This window comes from Notechis scutatus, chromosome 1 (assembly GCF_049901735.1).
Source record: "Notechis scutatus isolate UNSWTSFEM ecotype Mainland chromosome 1, rNotScu1.2, whole genome shotgun sequence".
In the NCBI taxonomy this organism is placed as follows: Eukaryota; Metazoa; Chordata; class Lepidosauria; order Squamata; family Elapidae; genus Notechis; species Notechis scutatus.
The window spans coordinates 319,744,077-319,764,080 of NC_142009.1; positions in this window are offsets into that span (position 1 = coordinate 319,744,077).

Genomic DNA, 20,004 nt, shown 5'->3' on the forward strand with positions numbered 1-20,004 from the left:
AGTAATGCAACTTAAAAGGTGAACCTAATATATGAGATAGACTCATTATATGCAAAACAAGATAGTTCAAGCCATGATTTGTCATAATTGAGATGATTATGTCTTACAGCTCATGAAAACCCCAAATCCACAATCTCAGAAAATTAGAATATTGTGAAAAGGTGCAATATTCTAGGCTCAAAGTGTCCCACTCTAATCAGCCAATTAAGCCATAACACCTGCAAAGGGTTCCTGAGCCTTTAAATGGTCTCTCAGTCAGGTTCAGTAGGAATCACAACTATGGGAAAGACTGCTGACCTGACAGTTGTGCAGAAAACCATCATTGACACCCTCCATAAAGAGGAAAAGCCTCAAAAGGTAATTGCAAATGAAGTTGGATGTTCCCAAAGTGCTGTATCAAAGCACATTAATAGAAAGTTATGTGGAAGGGAAAAGTGTGGAAGAAAAAGGTGAACAAGTAGCAGGGATGACTGAAGCCTGGAGAGGATTGACAGGAAAAGGCCATTCAAAAGTGTTGGGGACTTTCACAAGGAGTGGACTGAGGCTGGAATCAGTGTATCAAGAGCCACCACACACCACATCCTGGACATAGGTTTCAAATGTTGTATTTCTCTTGTCAAGCTGCTCCTGAACAACAAATAACGTCAGAAGCGTCTTACCTGGGCTAAAGAAGAACAGAACTGGTCTGTTGCTCAGTGATCCAAAGTCCTCTTTTCTAATGAGAGCAACTTTTGCATCTCATTTGGAAACCAAGGACCCAGAGTCTGGAGGAAGAATGGAGAGGCACACACTGCAAGATGCTTGAAGTCCAGTGTGAAGTTTCCACAGTCTGTGTTGATTTGGGGAGCCATGTCATCTGCTGGTGTTGGTCCATTGTGCTTCATTAAGTCCAGGGTTAACACAGCCGTCTACCAAGTGATTTTGGAGCACTTATGCTTCCTTCCACAGACGAGCTTTATGATGATGCTGACTTCATTTTCCAGCAGGACTTGGCACCTACCCACACTGCCAAAAGCACCAAAACCTGGTTCAATGACCATGGGATTACTGGACTTGATTGGCCAGCAAACTCACCTGACCTGAACCTCATAGAGAATCTATGTCTCAACTACTCTTTGGGCCAAATGCGTGGAGAAAATAAAACAAACTTCGCTTCAATATTTGGTAAAACAAAAGCTTCTTTTTTATTCCTTCCTCCGCAAGGACTCCAAGACAATAGCTAAGCAAATGAAATAAAGTCAGATCTAACCTGAGGTTCCCGGAACCGGGTATTTATAATAATTTTCCCTCATTACCTCATTACCCATGATTGCCTTTATTATCCCTGATTACCACTATTATTTATGATTACTTGTCATAATTCAATCACATTTTTCGTGGTTAATGCACATATCTTAACCAAACAGCATTTTCAATATACTGCACGTATAATTATTATACAGTTTATTCCGATGAAGGGGATTGCCATTCTTCAGATCGATGGGGCTTCATTTCAAACGCATGTGTTGTGTAGTTGCAACACTATGGGGCATTGCCAAGAGAAAGATGAGAGACATGAGACCGAACAATGCAGAAGAGCTGAAGGCCGCTATTGAAGCATCCTGGTCTTCCATAACACCTCAGCAATGCCACAGGCTGATAGCTTCCATGCCACGCCGCATTGAGGCAGTAATTGCTGCAAAAGGGGCCCAAACCAAGTACTGAGTACATATGCATGTTTATACTTTTTAGAGGTCCAATATTGTTCTATGTACAATCCTTGTTTTATTGATTGCATGTAATATTCTAATTTTCTGAGATTGTGGATTTGGGGTTTTCATGAGCTGTAAGCCATAATCATCCTCAATTATGACACATCACAGCTTGAACTATCTTGCTTTGCATGTAATGAGTCTATCTCATATATTAGTTTCACCTTTTAAGTTGAATTACTGAAATAAATGAACTTTTGCATGATATTCTAATTTTTCAAGTTTCACCTGTAAAAGCAGAAAAATGCATGGTGGTTGTGTATATGTGGAAAAGCATAACACTGGGAGAATGAAGACCCACTCCCAGTACAAGTAGTTCTTGACTTACAACAGTTCATTTAGTGACTGTTCAAAGTTACAACGGCACTGCAAAAAGTGACATGACTGCTTTTCATACTAATGACCATTGCCGCATCCCCATGGTCATGTGATCAAATTTCAGATGCTTGGTAACTGGCATATATTTAGAATTAGAATAACAGAGTTGGAAGGGACCTTGGAGGTCTTCTAGTCTCGTGATGGCAAACCTATGACACGCATACCATAGGTGGCACATAGAGCCATTTGTGCCAACATGCAAGCTGCAGGCAAACTTACCTCACTGGGCATGTGCGCGCCTCACCGCTGATTTTGGGTTGGTTTGAGGCCTTTTTCAGCCTCCCAAAGGCTTGAGGAAGGCTTCTGCAGGCTTTGCAGGCCAAAAATTAGCCCCATTTCATCACTTCCTGTTTTTCCGAAAATACCAGAAGTGATGAAACGGGGCTAGTTTTCGGCCTGCATAGCCTGCAGAAGCCTTCCTCAAAGCTTTGGGAGGCCGAAAAAGGCCTCAAACTGATCGAAAATCAGCTGTGAGGTGTAGTGCAGGTAAGGGGGCGTCGGGGGCAGGTGGGTGGGGATTACGTGTGCATGCGTGGGGGTGGGGGGGCATGCATTGCCTTCTGGGTGCTGGCACGTGAGTACGAGCTTGCAAGCGTGCACACAATTTTTGGCACAGGAGCCCCAAAAGTTAGCCACCACTGTTCTAGTCCAACCTCCTGCTTAGGTAGAAAACCCTACATCACTTCAGACAAATGGTTATCCAATCTCTTCTTAAAAACTTCCAACGTTGGAGCATTCACAACTTTTGGAGGCAAGTTGTTCCACTGATTAATTGTTCTGTCAGGAAATTTCTCCTTAGTTCTAGGTTGCTTCTCTCCTTGATTAGTTTCCACCCTTTGCTTCTTGTCCTGCCTTCAGGTGCTTTGAAGAATAGCTTGACTCCCTCTTCTTTGTGGCAGCCCCTGAGATATTGGTACACTGCTATCATGTCTCTCCTCATCCTTCTTTCCATCAATTTCATCAATTTCTGATGGTTGCAGTGTCCTGGGGTCATGTGAACACTTTTTGCACCTTCTGACAAGCAAAGCCAATGGGGAAGACAGATTCAATTTATTAATTTAACAACTGAAGGGATTCACTTAACAACGGTGGCAAGAAAGGTCATAAAATGGGGCAAAACTCACTTAACAAATATCTCACTTAGCAGCAGAAATTTTGGGCTCAGTTATGGCCATAGGTCGAGGACTACCTGTACTTGGAGACCAAAAATAAGCCAAAAGGTTAAAAGGGGAAATTGCAAAAGGTGGTTGAACCTTCCAAAACATAAGGCAGACATGCTGTAAGAATTGGGAAGGAAAAAAATGTTTCAGGAAATAAAAAGAGACTCCAAATTCATTATAAGCAGAAAGCAATAAGATATGGTCCTCTGGGAAAGCAAACACATTTAAAAATCATAAAATTTAGAGCTAGCTAAATTGTCCCAAAGGTGCTTTTTCAAGAGGCAAGTGAACTTTCTGTTTTTCTTTGAAGACATTTCACTTCTCATCCAAGAAGCTTCTTCAGCTCTAACTGGCACAACATAGGAGAACAAACACATCAGGACTAGATTCAGCAGTCCACCTGCATTTAAAAGACAAAGGCCATTCTTTTGAGGACAGCAAAGTCCACATTTTGGACAGAGAGGACTGCTGGTTTGAAAGAGGGGTCAAAGAGGCCATCTATTTCAAAACTGAACAGCCTCTGTCAAAAGAGGGGAAGGGAGATGACATCATCTATCTCCAAATCTACAACACAGTCCTTTCAGCAGTTCCAAGAAGGCTCCACACTGAGTTGGACCACTCAGGTGACCCTGATGACACAGATAAACCTCCAGGTGACCGTAACAACTTGCTAAAAGAATGCACATAACCAGCTGTCTGCAAGGAGTATAAATCCTTCCATTCCCTCCACCATCCAGTCAGAGCTGAAGAAGCTTCTTGGATGAGAAGCAACACGCCTTCAAAGAAAAACCAGAAAGTCCAGTTGCCTCTTGAAAAAGCACATTTGGGACAACCATGATCTGGATGACTTAGAATCTCCATAGACATTCAGTTAGCTAAATGGCTTTTGAAAGAAAGCTAAGACCAAGATCTTTCATTTTCTAAAGTACTGCTGTGTCAGTATTTCTCTAAACAAAACTGCTGTTTGTTACTGAATGGAACATGGCATCAACTGTGTTTGTAACCTAATTTTGGATCATGCAGTGAGGCACATGGTTTTAATTGCAAGAGACATAGCTGGAAATTTGGTTATACACTTTGTGGGGGGGAAGGGGGTCATGTAAATGACCCGAAAACCAATCCAGTCCCAACTGCAGGAGGAGTAATTGCAAAAGTCACAGCACTAAATTGTTCAAATGCCTCCACAAGTCTAATAAGTTCACTTTTTATTTCTTCTTCCCAGTGGATATTACTGAATTTGCAATCTAGGAATTCATGTTGCTGTCTCAGGTGGCGTTAAAATATAACTCAATAACTGCATGCATACTGTTTCACTTTCATAAGAAAGCAAATTCTCTGACAGCGAAGAAACGTCTCTCTATTAATTGATTACTGCAACAAGCTGTTTTTGCCTGATTTTTGAGCTTGATCAAAAATTAGATAGTTTTCAAAGTTTATCCAAATATTTTAAAAAATGAATATTTTCACCTTGACTTTCTCCTTGATATGATGAAGAACCACATGTTATCTTCTCTAAAAATTCTCCTTTAAAATAATGAAAATAAGATTAAAAACAATCCTCTAATGAAACAACATTATCCATGAAACAGATAACGAAACAAAAGCTAGTCGATAACTGTAATTTAAAAAAAATATTTTCTCTCTTTCAAATATAAGAGATATTTTATGATCAAATGGGACATCTTCCCTCAAAGAAAAACCAACTCTGACTTCAACATAAAGTATAATAAACAATGTTTTAAAAATAAGCAGGCAAAGAGGAAGTTAGACTGAATGTTTCCAAAGTTTTTTGAAATGTCTTGCTCTTTCTTTATCCATACATTGTTTGACTATATTGTTACATATTATTCCAATTTGACATTATTCCATAATTTTACACAGTTGCATTCACAGAGATAAGGTTTGGGGTTGGTAAATATACATGTATCTTTTAAAGATATTACCAGGGACTTTTCTTATCATCAAAAGTATTTTTTCCATACAGTGGTCCAGCATGCCTGAGTTGCAGGCACATGCCAAACCCCCAAGGGATTCACAAAGAGCAAAAGGTGCCTCTGAAAAATTTGTAAGCAAATGGTTAGAAAAAGGAAATAGGAACAGCTCGAAGGATAATAGGCATACAGTCAAGGAAGGTCTATGTCACAATAATTGGAGACACTAATAATGGTGATTTAACAGTCCTGGAGATTTGATATCAAGATCTCCCAAATCAAAATGGAAGTGTCTATTCATTGAACCAGTTTATACCTTCTATCCAGTGGTGGGATTCAATTTTTTTTTTACTGCTGGTTCTGTGGGCGTGGCTTGGTGGGCATGGCAGGGGAAGGAGACTGTAAAATCTCCAGTCAGAGGTGGTATTTGCCGGTTCTCCGAACTACTCAAAATTTCCACTACGGGTTCTCCAGAACTGGTCAGAACCTGCTGAATACCACTCTGCTTCTATCATTGTCACATTTTCATCTTCCTTTGCATGACTTATTCTTTAGCTTTAATCATATGTGCACAGAATTGTAGAAGAATGAAGGATCCCATCCATAGACAGCTCTGTCCCTCATTCCCTTCCCTTCTTGAATCAGGATTCCATCTCTCTGGAACTTCCCTTATCTTCCTTGAAGGAAAACACCCATGGATCTTTCTTCTCCTTCTCTGAACCAGAAACCAACAACTGCTTCACACATTCATGTCAATTTTATTCTCCAACTTTTCTTTCCTGCCATTCTCTTCTACAAGTCATTGTAGTTTGCATTTTCTCTCCATTCTTTCTTGGCTCTTCCAATTTGGGTTACCAATAAAGAAGAATATTTGTAGCCCAGGGTTGAAATGAGGGTCCTTGGTGCTCTCTGAGCTTGCTTGTGTTTTTGCTGATGTTTCATTACCTTAAGGTAATATCATCAGTGCTAGTAAGGAGTGCTGTTTGCTATCAGTTTATATTCTGGTGACTTGCCTGTCTGTCTGGGTGGAGTTAAAGCAGGGGTGTCAAACTCATGTCATCATGGCAGTGTCACATGACATATCGGGACTTTTTTTCCCTTCACTAAACCAGGTATAGGCGTGGCCAGCACATGATGCATCTGGCCTGTGGGCTGGGACTTTTAGAACCCTAGGTTAGAGATTCTTTGGTTGGACTGTTTACTTTATTATCAATAGACACATAGACATTAACAACATCTATAGACTATGCAAAAAAAGATAATCAGCCAGCCCAAAAGAGAACAAATAGACTCCAGTAACTCTCCACTAGTAATCAGCACCCAGATCAGCATAGATTAACCTCAAGGTTAACTTCAGACCAACAATCAAGTAAACAATATCCCAATCAAGAAACTGCCAAAGAGCCATCAGTAAACAGCCCAACCATAGAATCTCTAAGACCACTCCCGCCCACACTGACAGGGCAAGCCTACCAGAATGGACACCAAACAGCATTCCTTACTAGCACTGATGATGTTACCTAGTTAGAGTAATGAAATGTCTGCAAGAAAACAGGCAAGCTCAGAGAGCACCTGGACCAGAGGTGATATTCAGCAGGCTCTGACCAGTTCTGGAGAACCGGTATTGGAAATTTTGAGTAGTTTGGAGAACTGGCAAATGTCACCTCTGACTGGCCCCACCCCATCTATTCTCTGCCTCCCGAGTCCCAGCTGATTGGCTGGCTCTTCTTTTGTTGCCCTGCACAGGAGAACGGAGCTGGAAAGCAAGTTAGTGGGGTGAGGAGGGAATGGGGATTTTACAGTATCCTTCCCCTGCCACGCCCACCAAGCCACACCCATGAACCCTCACCCACCAAGCCACGCCCACCAAGCCATGCCCACAGAATTGGTAGTAAAAAAAAATTGAATCCCAACACTGACCTGGACCCCTCAATTTTGGGTTAAATTGGCAGCATGTCCTGCACCACTAGGGTTGGACCAATGGGAAAGCTGTCTACATCTGCCCCACAACAACTGTTGTTTTAACCACGTCCTCGATGGAAGGCAGGCTGGTAGAATTTTTTTTTTCTGCAATTCTAACTATCTGTTGAAGTCTGTGTCTGTCTTGTTTGGTTACAGTGCCAAAGCAGACAGTTATAGAGGTGCAAATGACAGACTAAATAATTTCTTTGCAGAATTTGTAGAGGAAGGGATAAATAACAGCTGAACATTTTAAAGTGGAAAACACAGCTGAGTGAATGTGCACCTTGAGTGCTGATGGTAACCCTGTTGAAATAAAACAGTCATCTTGTTTTGTCTTCTTTGCCCTTCATTTCTTTTCTTCCTCTATAATATGTTTGGCAGAATGCTGGAGATCAGCCAATAAGCAGAAATGGTGTCTCCCTTCATATTTTTTTCCCTTACAAAGGACAACCTGCCAAGGTCAGGTACTTCTTAGCAAAGACTAGAATTTCCTTGGCTTGATAGATGGCTCCTTTATTTTGCTGTTGGATAGCAAGGTCTGTTTTGCAGGGCAGATTATTACCAAGGTCAGTCTGCAGTCAGCAAGAGGCAATGCCAGAAAGCATAAATGCATGCAGTCTGACCAAGAACATCAGAAATTGGCTGTGTTTTTAAGACTGAAAAAATACAAAAGCCATTTGTTGAGTCTTAATTTCATAATCCAGATTTTGAAAGACAACAAAGCCTATCTAATATTAACCACTCAGGAGAAAATCAATTTTTTTACATCACTGAACAGCCAATCAATAATTGTACAAAGTATCTCAGGTAGAATTTGAAAAGCAGAATCAAAATCAGAACTTGATAAGTGGCATTTTGAATGTCCAAAGAGAAGAAACCGAGTGATTTAATAAGGGACTTTTAAACAATAGTTTTGAACCAAGGCAATCAATGCCAGACTTCTCAAGAGCATGCATGACTGTGAGAATATATTTCTTTTCACCTAATATGATGCCAGGCATTGGCCCAGAAATATTGTTATGAACTACCTTCATGGCCTCTTTGTGTCTTCTCTTTACATTCATGGCTTAGTGCCTCTGCCCTTTGTACAACATCATGCCTGGCTACAATTTATAAGCCTTACCTTACAATTTATAAACAAAATGCATCTTTCTGTGCCTCATTCTCCAATGCTACTGACTATGCAATTTTTGTGGTTGCAATTCTTTGCTTTACCTTTTACACAGTCCACGGGTAGTCCTCAATTTATGACAATAATTGGAATATAAAAATATGTTTGTAAGTTGTTACAGTCATATGTCAAGCGCCCACAGGAAGCAATTTTCTGGCCTTTTTCCAAGGCAGTCATTAAGTTAATGCCACAATCGTTAAACAGACAAGGTGGTTATTAAGTGAACCCATTTATGTGAGTGAACAGGGTTTGGGGGTTTTTTTGCCAGAAATTGTCAAAAAAACATTGCAAATCATGGTCACGTAAGCACAGAACACCACAACAGAGCAAAAAACTGATCAACCTGACATGCAGCCACATGACTTGTGTGGGATGGTGCTACCATTTACAACGGCTGGGAAGGGGTGCTGTTTGGGCTGTGAAAGCACCCCTTCTGTGGCCATCATAACTTCAAATCATCATAAAACAACTGGTCGTAAGTCAAGGACTACCTATAATTCAAATAATCCATTTCTCTGGAGGGTACATTTCGTAAAGAGTTCCCCATTTTTTGTTGCACAGTGATGAATGTCTTTGAATCTAACATCACCCTCTTTCTCTATGACTCCAGGTCTGGGATATACACAAGGGTGGGCTTCAAAAAATTTAGCAACCGGTTCTCTGCCCAGTTGCTGGGTGGATGTGGCCATGGTGGATATGGCCTAGCCAGCCTCCTGCACCACAGTTGGAGGGGGGCATTTTCACCCTCCCCAGGCTCCGGAGGCTTTCCTCAAGCCTCCAGGAGGGAGAAAATGGCCTCCCCAGACTCCAGAGGCTTCTGGAGCCTCCAGGAGGCCTATTTTTCACCTTCCTCGAACCTCCATGTGGGCCCTGCACTTATTTGGGATCCAAAACGGGCCATGTGGAGACTCCTGGGAGGGGAGGGACCAGCCAGTCATTGCAACTACTGATTCAGTGAACCAGATATAAAGTTAACATCTGGTTCGCCCGAACCAGTGCAAACCAGTAACAACCCATCCCTGGATATACAGTATAAGGAGTCTTTCATCGTTAAACTGAGCACTTGTTCTTTGCCTAATGCAAAAAAACTGTCCTAGCTGAGGTGGTCCATTTGCCTAGTAAAAGGTGAATACATATTGATTTAAATCAGTGTAAACCCCATCTCCAATTTTGCAGCACTTATTGTATGTTCCGCTAAAAATCAATGACACTTGAATAGAAAGATGGAGCTGTAACAGAAATCTCTGGAGTCATAGGCAGCCAGCAGATTCTACACTGACTCAGAAAGGAATCTCTCTCTATCTGATGAGCATCACCACCATACAACTAGTGGTGACAAATGATTTAACTCGGTGAAATAGATGACAAATGCCAATGGAGATTCTCAGCCATCCAGATCATGGTTGTCCCAAAGGTGCTTTTTCAAGAGACAACTGGATATTTTTTTTTCTTTGAAGACATTTTGCTTCTCATCCAAGAACCTTTATATTTCTTGCAGACAGCTGGTCATTTGTATCCTTTTAGAGGGTTGTTGAGGCCACTTGGAGGTTTATCTGTGTCCTCAGAGTCACCTGAGTAGTGCAAATGGATATGGAGCCTTCTTGGCTGCAGGACATTTTCTGCTCTATGTCCCTTTACTGTTGAAGACAGACACAGGCTGTTGGAGATGAGTCTGTGTTGTCCGCATCTCAAACTGAAGTGCAAATGGGTCCTGCGGTCTGCAATTTTTTCTGGAAATCCATTCATACTCCCACACCATTCGAAGGGTGTTCATCCCAAAATGCCTAGCTAAAGGTCTATGGAGATTCTCAGTTATCCAGGTCATGGTTGTCCCAAAGGTGTTTTTTCAGGAGGCAACTGGACTTTCTTGTTTTTTTCTTTGAAGACATTTCATTTCTCATCCAAGAAGCTTCTTCAGCACTGATTGGATGGTGGGGAATAAATAACAAATAATCTAACTTAATATAATGCAGCTTTATCAGATGATTGCTACTTAGAGTCATCTTTAAGTTAAAGGAAAGAAGGTTTGAATGTTAGGGGGAAAAACAGTAATGATCACAGAAATTCAACAATTAGAATTACTTCGGGAGGTGATGGGCTTCCTTTCACCATGTTGTGCAGATGGAGCCTGGACAGCCATTTGGTTAGAGACACTTTGAATTCCTGCATTGATCAGATGTCTTGAACTCAGTGATCTAAATCAGTGATCTCCAACCTTTCTGGCTCCATGGACTGAAAGTGGAAGTGGCAAGGTGGGGGGATGGTTTTACTTGTGCAAACTAAATCTGACGCATGCACAAATGAAGCTTTGCACACTCACCCATCTCTTGCATGGCCCACTTCCCAACAGGCTGTGGCCTGGGTACCAGTCTGCAAACTGGGGTTGGGGACCCCTGGTCTAAATGCCTTCTTTCAATGCTTATGGTGTCATGGCATTGTGTGTTTTGCACAACCATGTAATAAGGTCCTTTTGTGCATTGCATCAACTCTTTATCCATGGCTAAGAATAATCATTAGTCTTTTCAGTTGTAGCATCTAAACTGTCAGATCTTATACCATGGGAGACTTAATTTTTAATTTGTTATTGATTCATACATGAGTTGTAAAGGATTTTTAAAAACTTTTTTACTGATTTTAATTTTATACAACCCAACTTTCTGAAGTTGATAAGACAAGATAGAAGATATATAAACCTCTTTTCTGCTGGTCAGCTTGACATTTTTTAGTATACAACAAACCTTTTTATTACAACAAACCTTGTTTTCAAATCTTTCTCTCCCCCCACCCACCATTTAGAAAAAAAAGAGTGATTGCATGTCTATTGACAAGCTTCACTTTCACTGGAAAAAAATAAACACTTTGTGATGTATTAAGTTAATCACATCTGTCTAGTTAATCATTTGGTACTTTCCTTATGCTTGGTAATATAAGGAGCCTTAAGTCCTTAGCCAACTACTCCTCTTTCACATGAGCCTATATTGTCTGAGAACTCTGAAAGAAATACAGGAGCTAAACTGAATCTTCTAGAGACCTGAAAGGAAGATGAGGCAATTCCATGGTTTGAATATTATTTAGACATGTTATTACCTCCTAATATTCTCCTATTCTGTGGAAGGGACAGTACTAACAAATTATGCTAAAATGTGAGGTTTGATTGGTTTTTCATTAACAAAATGTATGAACCCTGCCATTCTAGTTTTCAGGCCATGCTTTATAGTTTACCATCATGTATTAATCTGACCATTGTACTGTATCTTGGTCAACAAACTGTGGTTAAACAGTTTAGTGACATATTCATCTAGAGAGCTTGAAAAGCTTACAGACATATCTGCACACAAGTAGTCTTGGCATCTCTACAAGTATATGAAATTATTCTAGCTCTCCTTTGAGGGAGATCATTTGGATCTTAACTTGAAAACAGATTTCCTATACATCAGTACAGAAGACATTTAATTTCAGAAGTTTCTCATTAAGAGAAACTTAATGTAACCATTTCTGTAGACTTAAGACTTATTTGAAGACGGAGATGATTTCGGACATTAGGACAGATTGGAGGAAAGACCTGTAAAGTTACTGGAATAGTCCTCATCTTTAAAGTTAATATGCATTGTGAAAACCACAGGTAGTCCTTGATTTACAAGAGTTCATTTAGTGGCTGTTCAAAGTTACAGTAGCACTGAAAAAAAGTGACTTGTGTCCATTTTTCACAATTATGACCTTTGCAGCATTCCTAGGATCATGGGATCAAAATTCAAATGCTTGGCAACTGGTTCATATTTATGAGCGTTGCTGTGTTCCAAGGTCATGTGATCACCTTTTGCAACCTTCTGACAATGTCTATGGAGATTCTCAGTCATCCAGGTCATGGTTGTCTCAAAGGTGCTTTTTCAAGAGGAAATTGGACTTTCTGTTTTTTCTTTGAAGTCATTTCGCTTCTCATCCAGCTGAAGAGCTGAAGAAGCTTCTTGGATGAGAAGCAAAATGTCTTCAAAGAAAAACCAGAAAGTCCCATTTCCTCTTGAAAAAGCACCGTTGAGACAACCTTCTGACAGGCAAAGTTAACGGGGAAGCCAGATTCACTTAATAACCTAACTAATCTTAACTAATCAGCTGCAGTGATTCACTTAACAATTGTGGCAAGAAAGATCATAAAATGGAGCAAAACTCACTTAACAAAAAGCTCACTTAACAACAGAAATTTTGGGCTCAATTGTGGCCATAAGTCAAGGACTATCTGTATTCTAAAACCCTCCCCATTAGGTTCAATAGGAGAAAGTAGAATTAGATATAGTACAGAATAGTTCTCTGGGTAGAGAGTTTCCACTCTAGGTATCAGATTTAGACACAGGGGTGGGATTCTACAGGTTCGCACCGATTTGCTAGAACCGGTTGTTAACATTCTAAGCAGTTCGGAGAACCAGTTGTTGGAAGAAATGACTGGCCTAATCCTGTAAGGAAGGCAGGAAGGAAACATTCTGGTGTTGCTTACAGAAACTGCCTCTCCATTAACCCTTATTACATTCTTGGAAGGACTAGACTTCCTATCTCTGGAATTTCTCTGGAGGTTTTTTCCCCTCCTTTGCTGGTACTTTGCTTGTGTCCAGTGACCATTCAAAGTTACAATGGCACTGAAAAAAAGTGACTTATGACCATTTTTCACACTTACAACTGTTGCAGCATCCCCACAGTCATGAGAGGCCAGGCGAGAAGATGTGTGCCTCAATGTGAGTGATGTTCAGTTGGCCACGCCCAGCCAATAACATGACCACCAAGCTATGCCCACCAACTAAGCCACACCCACAGAACCGGTTGTTAAAAAATTTGAATCCCACCCCTGCTTAAACACTATGTTTAGTTGGGTTAAGAGGGGGCTGAGGGATAAAACAAACTTTGAAAAAGTAACTTTACTGTGAGCAGAAGCACAAGGTTGAAACAAAAGACTAGAGCAGTGGTGGCTAAACTTTTCGGCACCTAGTGCCAAAATAGGAGTGCACGTGTGCACCGGAAACCAGAAGAGCTCCCCAACGCACATGTGCAGGAGCTCTGGAAACTGGAAGTTTAGGTTCCCAGCGGGTGCATGTGTGCTGGCCACCTGGTCTTCCAGTTTCTAATGCGCATGCAAAGACCAACTGCCTGGTGCATGCCTGCACTCCAGGGAGCTGCTCTTCTGGTTTCCAGTGCTCCCATGTACACAAAGACCAGCTGGCTGGCATGTACATGCACTCTGGGGAGCCGTTCTTCCAGTTTCTGGAGCTCCCACACACACGAAGACAAGCTGGCTGGTGCGCATGTGCACGCCAGAACCTAGAAGAGCAAGGGCTGATGGCTGGCGTGCCCGGAGAGATGGCTCTGCATACAGGACTAGAGGTTTCCCACCATCCTTATTTTTCAATGTTTTGGTTTTTGAACCTGTGAAAGTCTTTTGCCTATCATAGCAAACAAATGAAGGATTATTCATCTGCGATGGTTAGAATGCAACATTGCAGGCTAATTCAGCTCACTGCCAGGAGTTCAATCCTCACTGGCTCAGCCTTCCATCCTTCTGAGGTCAGTAAAATGAGGAGCCAGATTGGTGGGGCAATATGCTGACTCTGTAAATTGTTTTGAGAGGGCTGTAAAGCTCTATGAAGTGGTATCTAAGTGCTATTGCTGTTGAAGACTCTGGTTGAGGTCTGTCCAGAATGAGCTGATTCAAAGAGAATTCAAACAGGCTAATCTGTGGGGCACTGAACCATGCTGAAATCAAGCAGCTATAATGGAACACCAACAACAATTATTAATAACTGGTAATAATCCAGCTGTTTTTATGCCACATGGTAGCAACTCTTATCAAGGGATATGAGAAATCCAAGTTCTACCTCATACATTTGTTTCTAGCACCATCGGCTTGTGCATCCAATTTCACAGATGAAATGGCTTATAATAAACATACACACAGCAGGCCTGGCAACACACTGCATTTGATTGACAGAAGAACCCCATAACATATGGCTGCTGTCCTTTGGCAGAAAATCCATGTTCAAAGAATGATGCTGAAGCCACAGTGAAGAAAGTAGCATAGAAAGTACAAAGACTGACATAATTATTTGGCGGGTTTTTCTTTTTCTTTGCCCTTTTGAAGTGATTGATCAGAAAGTCTCTCCAAACTCATACTGGGACCGTCCTTGTCTTTGTAAAAAGTGAATCTGGGATAATTTATTCTAAATTCTAAAGCAGGCCAAACCACAATTTTACAAAGAACCACACTTTAAAAGCCCTGATGTGTTTAAATTAATTGTGTTTATCAACACTCAAAAACATTGCTCTCAGACCAGCAAACTCTCAGATCATTCTGTTTACAATATATACACCAGCTAATTCTATAAATTAGCCCATTCGGGGTAATTTGGTTCAAAAATTGTTTCCCTACGGTTCACCATTTCAACCAGTTAAAGGTTAAAGAAACTAGTTTTACTACTATATAAATTATTTTTAATTTCAGGTGTTATATCAGAACTAGAGTAGCTCAGAGGAGAGGTGGGTTCAACCTTGAGGTTTGTTTCCCTTGCAAAAGAGTTCTGCTATTCTTACTTTTGTCACAGGTTAGCAACTAGAATTCGCATTTTAAAATTCATGCTTATAATGAATACAAAATTACAATCTTCCCTACACATCAATTTCAGAATTTGAAGAAACACAAGTCTATCTCTCCTCCAAATCCCCAATAAAATTTGAACGTTCGTGTTTGGCCTACATCATCTTCAGCTCACTTTTCTATGGAATCTCAAGACATAGTAAGTTCACTTCAATGCTTCATATGACTAGTCATGATGAAAAGTCATTATCAAGGTCAAAGGTTCCTTCTAGAACTGCAGACTTGGTTAATTAGAACTTAACCAAGTCAGTGATGGCAAAGGTCTTAGGAGATAGAGTAATTGATCAGCAAAATGTCCCTAACCTTGGAGCTGAGTGAGTGACATTCTGCACTCCAAAGGTGACTGGGAAAGGCATAATAAAGGAAATTGCTAAATTGGTCCACTTGCTTGGATAAAGTAAAGATCAGATCCTTAATACATTATATCCTAAGGAAGCAGAGTAATGGGACTTAAGGAAACCACGTCTGATATTGGCAGGGCATAGAATTAGAGCTCATGATTTCAGTTGAAAAGGACAAAGTCCATCCAGGCAAAATCCTAGTAAATCAGACCAAGCATTCTACTTAATCCCATGAAGATAGCTATAGTAACACAATAGCACTTAGACTTATATACCACTTCATACTACTTTGCAGCACTCTCTAAGCAGTTTACAGAGTCAGCAAATTGCCCCCAGCAATCTGGGTCCTCATTTTACCAACTTCAGAAGGAGGGAAGGTTGAGTCAACCTTGAGCCAGGTAGGATCGAACTCCTAGCAGTGGAATGCAAAGTTAGCCTGCAGTATCGCATTCTAACCACTGCACCACCATGGCTCTCCTCTCCCTGTTGTTCTGTGCTGCCTGGATGATCTATAGCAGGGGTCCCCAACCACCGGTCCGCGGACCGGTACCGGTCCACGGAACAACTCCTACCGGGCCGCGGCTTGCTGGGCGCCGCCATCTTTTTTTGATGAAAAAGTGCTTCCGGTGAGCTTTTCCGGGTAGAAAGCTCACCGGAAGCATGTTTTCATAAAAAAGATGGCGCCATGCGCTTCGGTGAGCTTTTCTGGGTGAAAGCCATTTCTACCCGGAAAAGCTCACGAGTGTTGATGCGCCGCCATCTTTTTTGATGAAAACGTGCTTCCGGTGAGGTCACCGGAAGCACTTTTTCATCAAAAAAAGATGGCGGCACCCAGCTGATGCCGGTACTGGGCCGCGGCACCCAGCTGATGCCGGTACCGGGCCGCGACGTCAAAAAGGTTGGGGATCACTGATCTATAGCATGTGATCTCTGAAAACAAAGTAGTTGAAAGACGTACTATACATGAATCTGCCTTTTTAAAGCCACCCGTGCAATAAGCCATCATGTATCTTATGACCAAGAACACTTATTTGTTAGCAACATATGATGCTCTTTTTAACTATCCTGGGTTTTGGGTTACTAATTCCCCTCCTCTCATCTTTTTAACTTCAAATTATTGTACTTCCATTGTTTATTTTTATTCTTTTATTCCTTTGCTGTTATTATGTTTACATTTTATCATTTTATTGCTGTAAGCCACCCAGAATAACCCCCTAGAGAGATGATTCAAGAATAGATTTAACAAATAAAAAATAATTGTTGTTGGATTAATCCACTTCCTGAATTTTATCAAACAGGTTTTTATAGACTTTCCTTGCCTTTTTACAGAACAGGGGAAAAAAAGTGGACGGGGAAAAAAAGAGGCATATAGTTAAAGGAACTTCTATATTCATGAATATTCCTCTTCTGAACTCTCACTCTAGCTATCTCCTTTGCAAAATAGTGGATTATGTTCTTAATAACAGTAGATGAAAAACTAGTCTGGCTCACTTTTTTTGGCAAATATAGTCATTGAAACCCTACCAGCCTAAATGTACAAATCATTCAACAGAGTGCATTACCTGGACTGAATTTATGAGGTTTGAAATGCTGGGCTGATCCCTGCTGACATATCTCTGCTGGTGTTTTTATTTCAGATTCTTCTATACCTATTACTATTTTTACATATAATTAAGAGAGGAAGGAGGGAGGGAGAAGGGCTCAGTGTTAAAAATCACCAGATTTTCATCCATAGGCTCTTCCTGTAAAACAATTCATCCTTGAAATCCCAAGTTCTATTTTTTATTTTTTTGCATTTTCAAATCTGAGCTTTTGGAATCTTGGCAATCATACCAGCTTGCCAAATTGCCCTTGCTCCATAGATTAGAAGTTTTTTCATGGCCTGAAATATTTTGCCAAAGTCTGATTTCCTTATCCTACTTCTATCCAATAGCAAGCCCAATTTATAAATGAATTATTTGGGTCAGCTGAACGATATGACTGGGTTCAGTGAAGACCGGTGTCCCTATGGCTTCCATCCTTTATCCAGTATGGCATTTGTATGTTTTTACCCAGTAAATTTTACTGAAATTTTTTGGGGGAAGACTCCTAGTGGAATCTTGGTATCCTTAAATAAACTACTGCATTCATCATTTTTATGTAGAATCTCCATGCTGTGGGGTGAAAATGTCTAATAAAGTTACCCCCTCTCCTGTCTGTTCCATCATCATACATTAGCAGCCTTCATTACATTTTTTTCAGGCAGATGAAGTGAATAAGTGTAATAATCTTCAAGGGGCACTTTGTTAAAAGAGGGTAATTTAATTTTAATGCTTTTGAAGAGAACTTTCTTCTCTTTAAAAATGGAGGCCTGCAGCTACTCTGCCTTATTGGACAAGGAAATCGACTTGTTAACATTAAATGGAAGCAATTTTAATGGCATTATCTACCTGTACCAAACAGCATTCACGTATCACTTTCCCCTGAACGTAACTAAGATTATTGTACTCGGGCTTCCAGCCATGTAAAACACATGCAAAACCATTATCAACTTTAGGAAAGACAAGAAAATGTTAAGCAACAACAAAAAAAGAGGTGAAAGGAACTTTGACTGTAGCTAGTTCACATCATTTAAATGAATAGGGCCATTAATCCAAATTCATGATATGCTTATTATTCAATATGCACTCCATTTAAGCAGCACAAGCAATAAAAGGAACTAATTCATAGGCCTTAATTCATGTTCTCACACAAAAGGTACCACAGGGATAGTGTTGAAGGGACTTTTCTCAGTTAGAATAACCTTACCTGGCAATTTATGTTCCATTTCAGGTGTGCAATTCAAAAAACACTTTAAATTTTGAAAACACCTCTGTTTCCATTGTTGCTGTGATAGAATGATTGGCCAAGCTTGAATTCAGTATGTTTTATCTCCAATAGTTCCTTTGACAAAGAATTCCTCTGGGCTTTGAAAAGTAGAACAGATGTAACTTCTGACCCTAAATATTTAAACTTAAAGCCTTATTTGCAAAAGAACCAAAAGCCTGGTATTTGTGATGAGGAGAAGAGATACATTATAGAAAAAGGTGGATAGAAGCATCAGCAAACCAAGGAAGGATGTGCTAATTTCCTTCCTACCATTGTGTTAGAAACGTCCACCTCTACTATTTGTTAATACTTAGAAATGTGATGGTAACATACAAAACTTATTGATGTTAGACTACAACTCAGCCCTTTTTTTGCACAGAGAAAGAGAAAAATAGAGACTTGGAGAGAATCATATCAAACCCTATTCCAGTCCATTCTATGTTCTGATTAATGCAGAAAAACCACAGTTCAAGCATTCTCAATAGATAGGTAGATCTTCCAACAAGATCTTTGATGATGAAAAACATATCATCCTCTCAAAAAACCTATTATTAAACTGTTGTTACTATTAAGTAACAAAAATTACTATAAATCTACCCAGTTTAATTAGCTCATTATATGTAGCCCTGCCTTCTGCAGCTGTAAAGAATAATTATTAAATACCTTGTATTTATCATTCCCAGAGGTATCTCTTCTCTCCTTCAACGTCTCCTCACAGTATTTGTTTTCCATAATTTTGACCAGATTTTTGCCTCTCAACCTATGCTACATTTTCTACTTCTTAAATAGAAGGACATCAAAACATGAAGGGATGATAAGTTATTAAAAAAGAAAAGCATTTTTCTGACCCAATATTTTCCCCGATATTTAAGGTTGTATATTTGACGGTGTTTCTTTTTGTCTTCACATAAATCATGAATTCCAATGTCACATGGTCATTTTGTCAGAATAATTGCAGCAATTATGGATCTCCTTATACACAGGTGTGTCATCGCTTGTACTCTTATTTTGAACACTTGGGAGCTGAATGGAAAGAGTCTGATTTGAATTATACAATTTACCTTATTTTGGATCAATCTCAGACATTTAATTTCTTGAAGTGAAGCATTCCTCTCTGTGACATTGCCTTGAAAAGAGATAGTAGGTCAAAGTTTCATAGCAAGAGGCATCTTTTCTAATTAAAAATTAAAAAAGCAATTGCCCACTTCAGTTGTTCAGACTCTCCAAGGGAAACTTGTAATATAATAATTATTGTAATAGAATATCAGGTCAACCCTATGAAACCTTCTGTAATTTATTTACCTATTAATAATCAAAATCCAGGGAGAATTTACTCTTGCTATCACGATTCAGTGTCAGAATTTTAGGGACTGTACAGCTTCATATCCATTTTCAGTGCTACTAAGGGATGTCTTCTGATCTACAATAAGAGTACAATGTTTTACAGATTTGTATGTTATTGCAATAAAATTGTACTTTTCAAAGTAGAAGTTTCACAATCATAGCAATAATTATTTTTTATGTCTGTCAGACATATGCAGAGTATTGTGTTACATCCTGCGGATTGTATTTTAAAAAACAATGAAAAAATTAGGTACTATGGATGCAAACAAAAGCATATTTCCAATGGACATTGTTGAAACAGCTGAAAAAAAGAATATTTGACATATGTACTTTTTAGATTTCCTTCTGCCCTCCCTCCTTCCCTTTTTGTATATTCCTCCCTTTCTCCTTCCCTTTTTGTATATTATTGCAATAAAAACAAATCAACATTAAAAAAAGAATGGAAGCTGATTAATTTTGTGCTGTTTTTGAATAGCAAATTTATT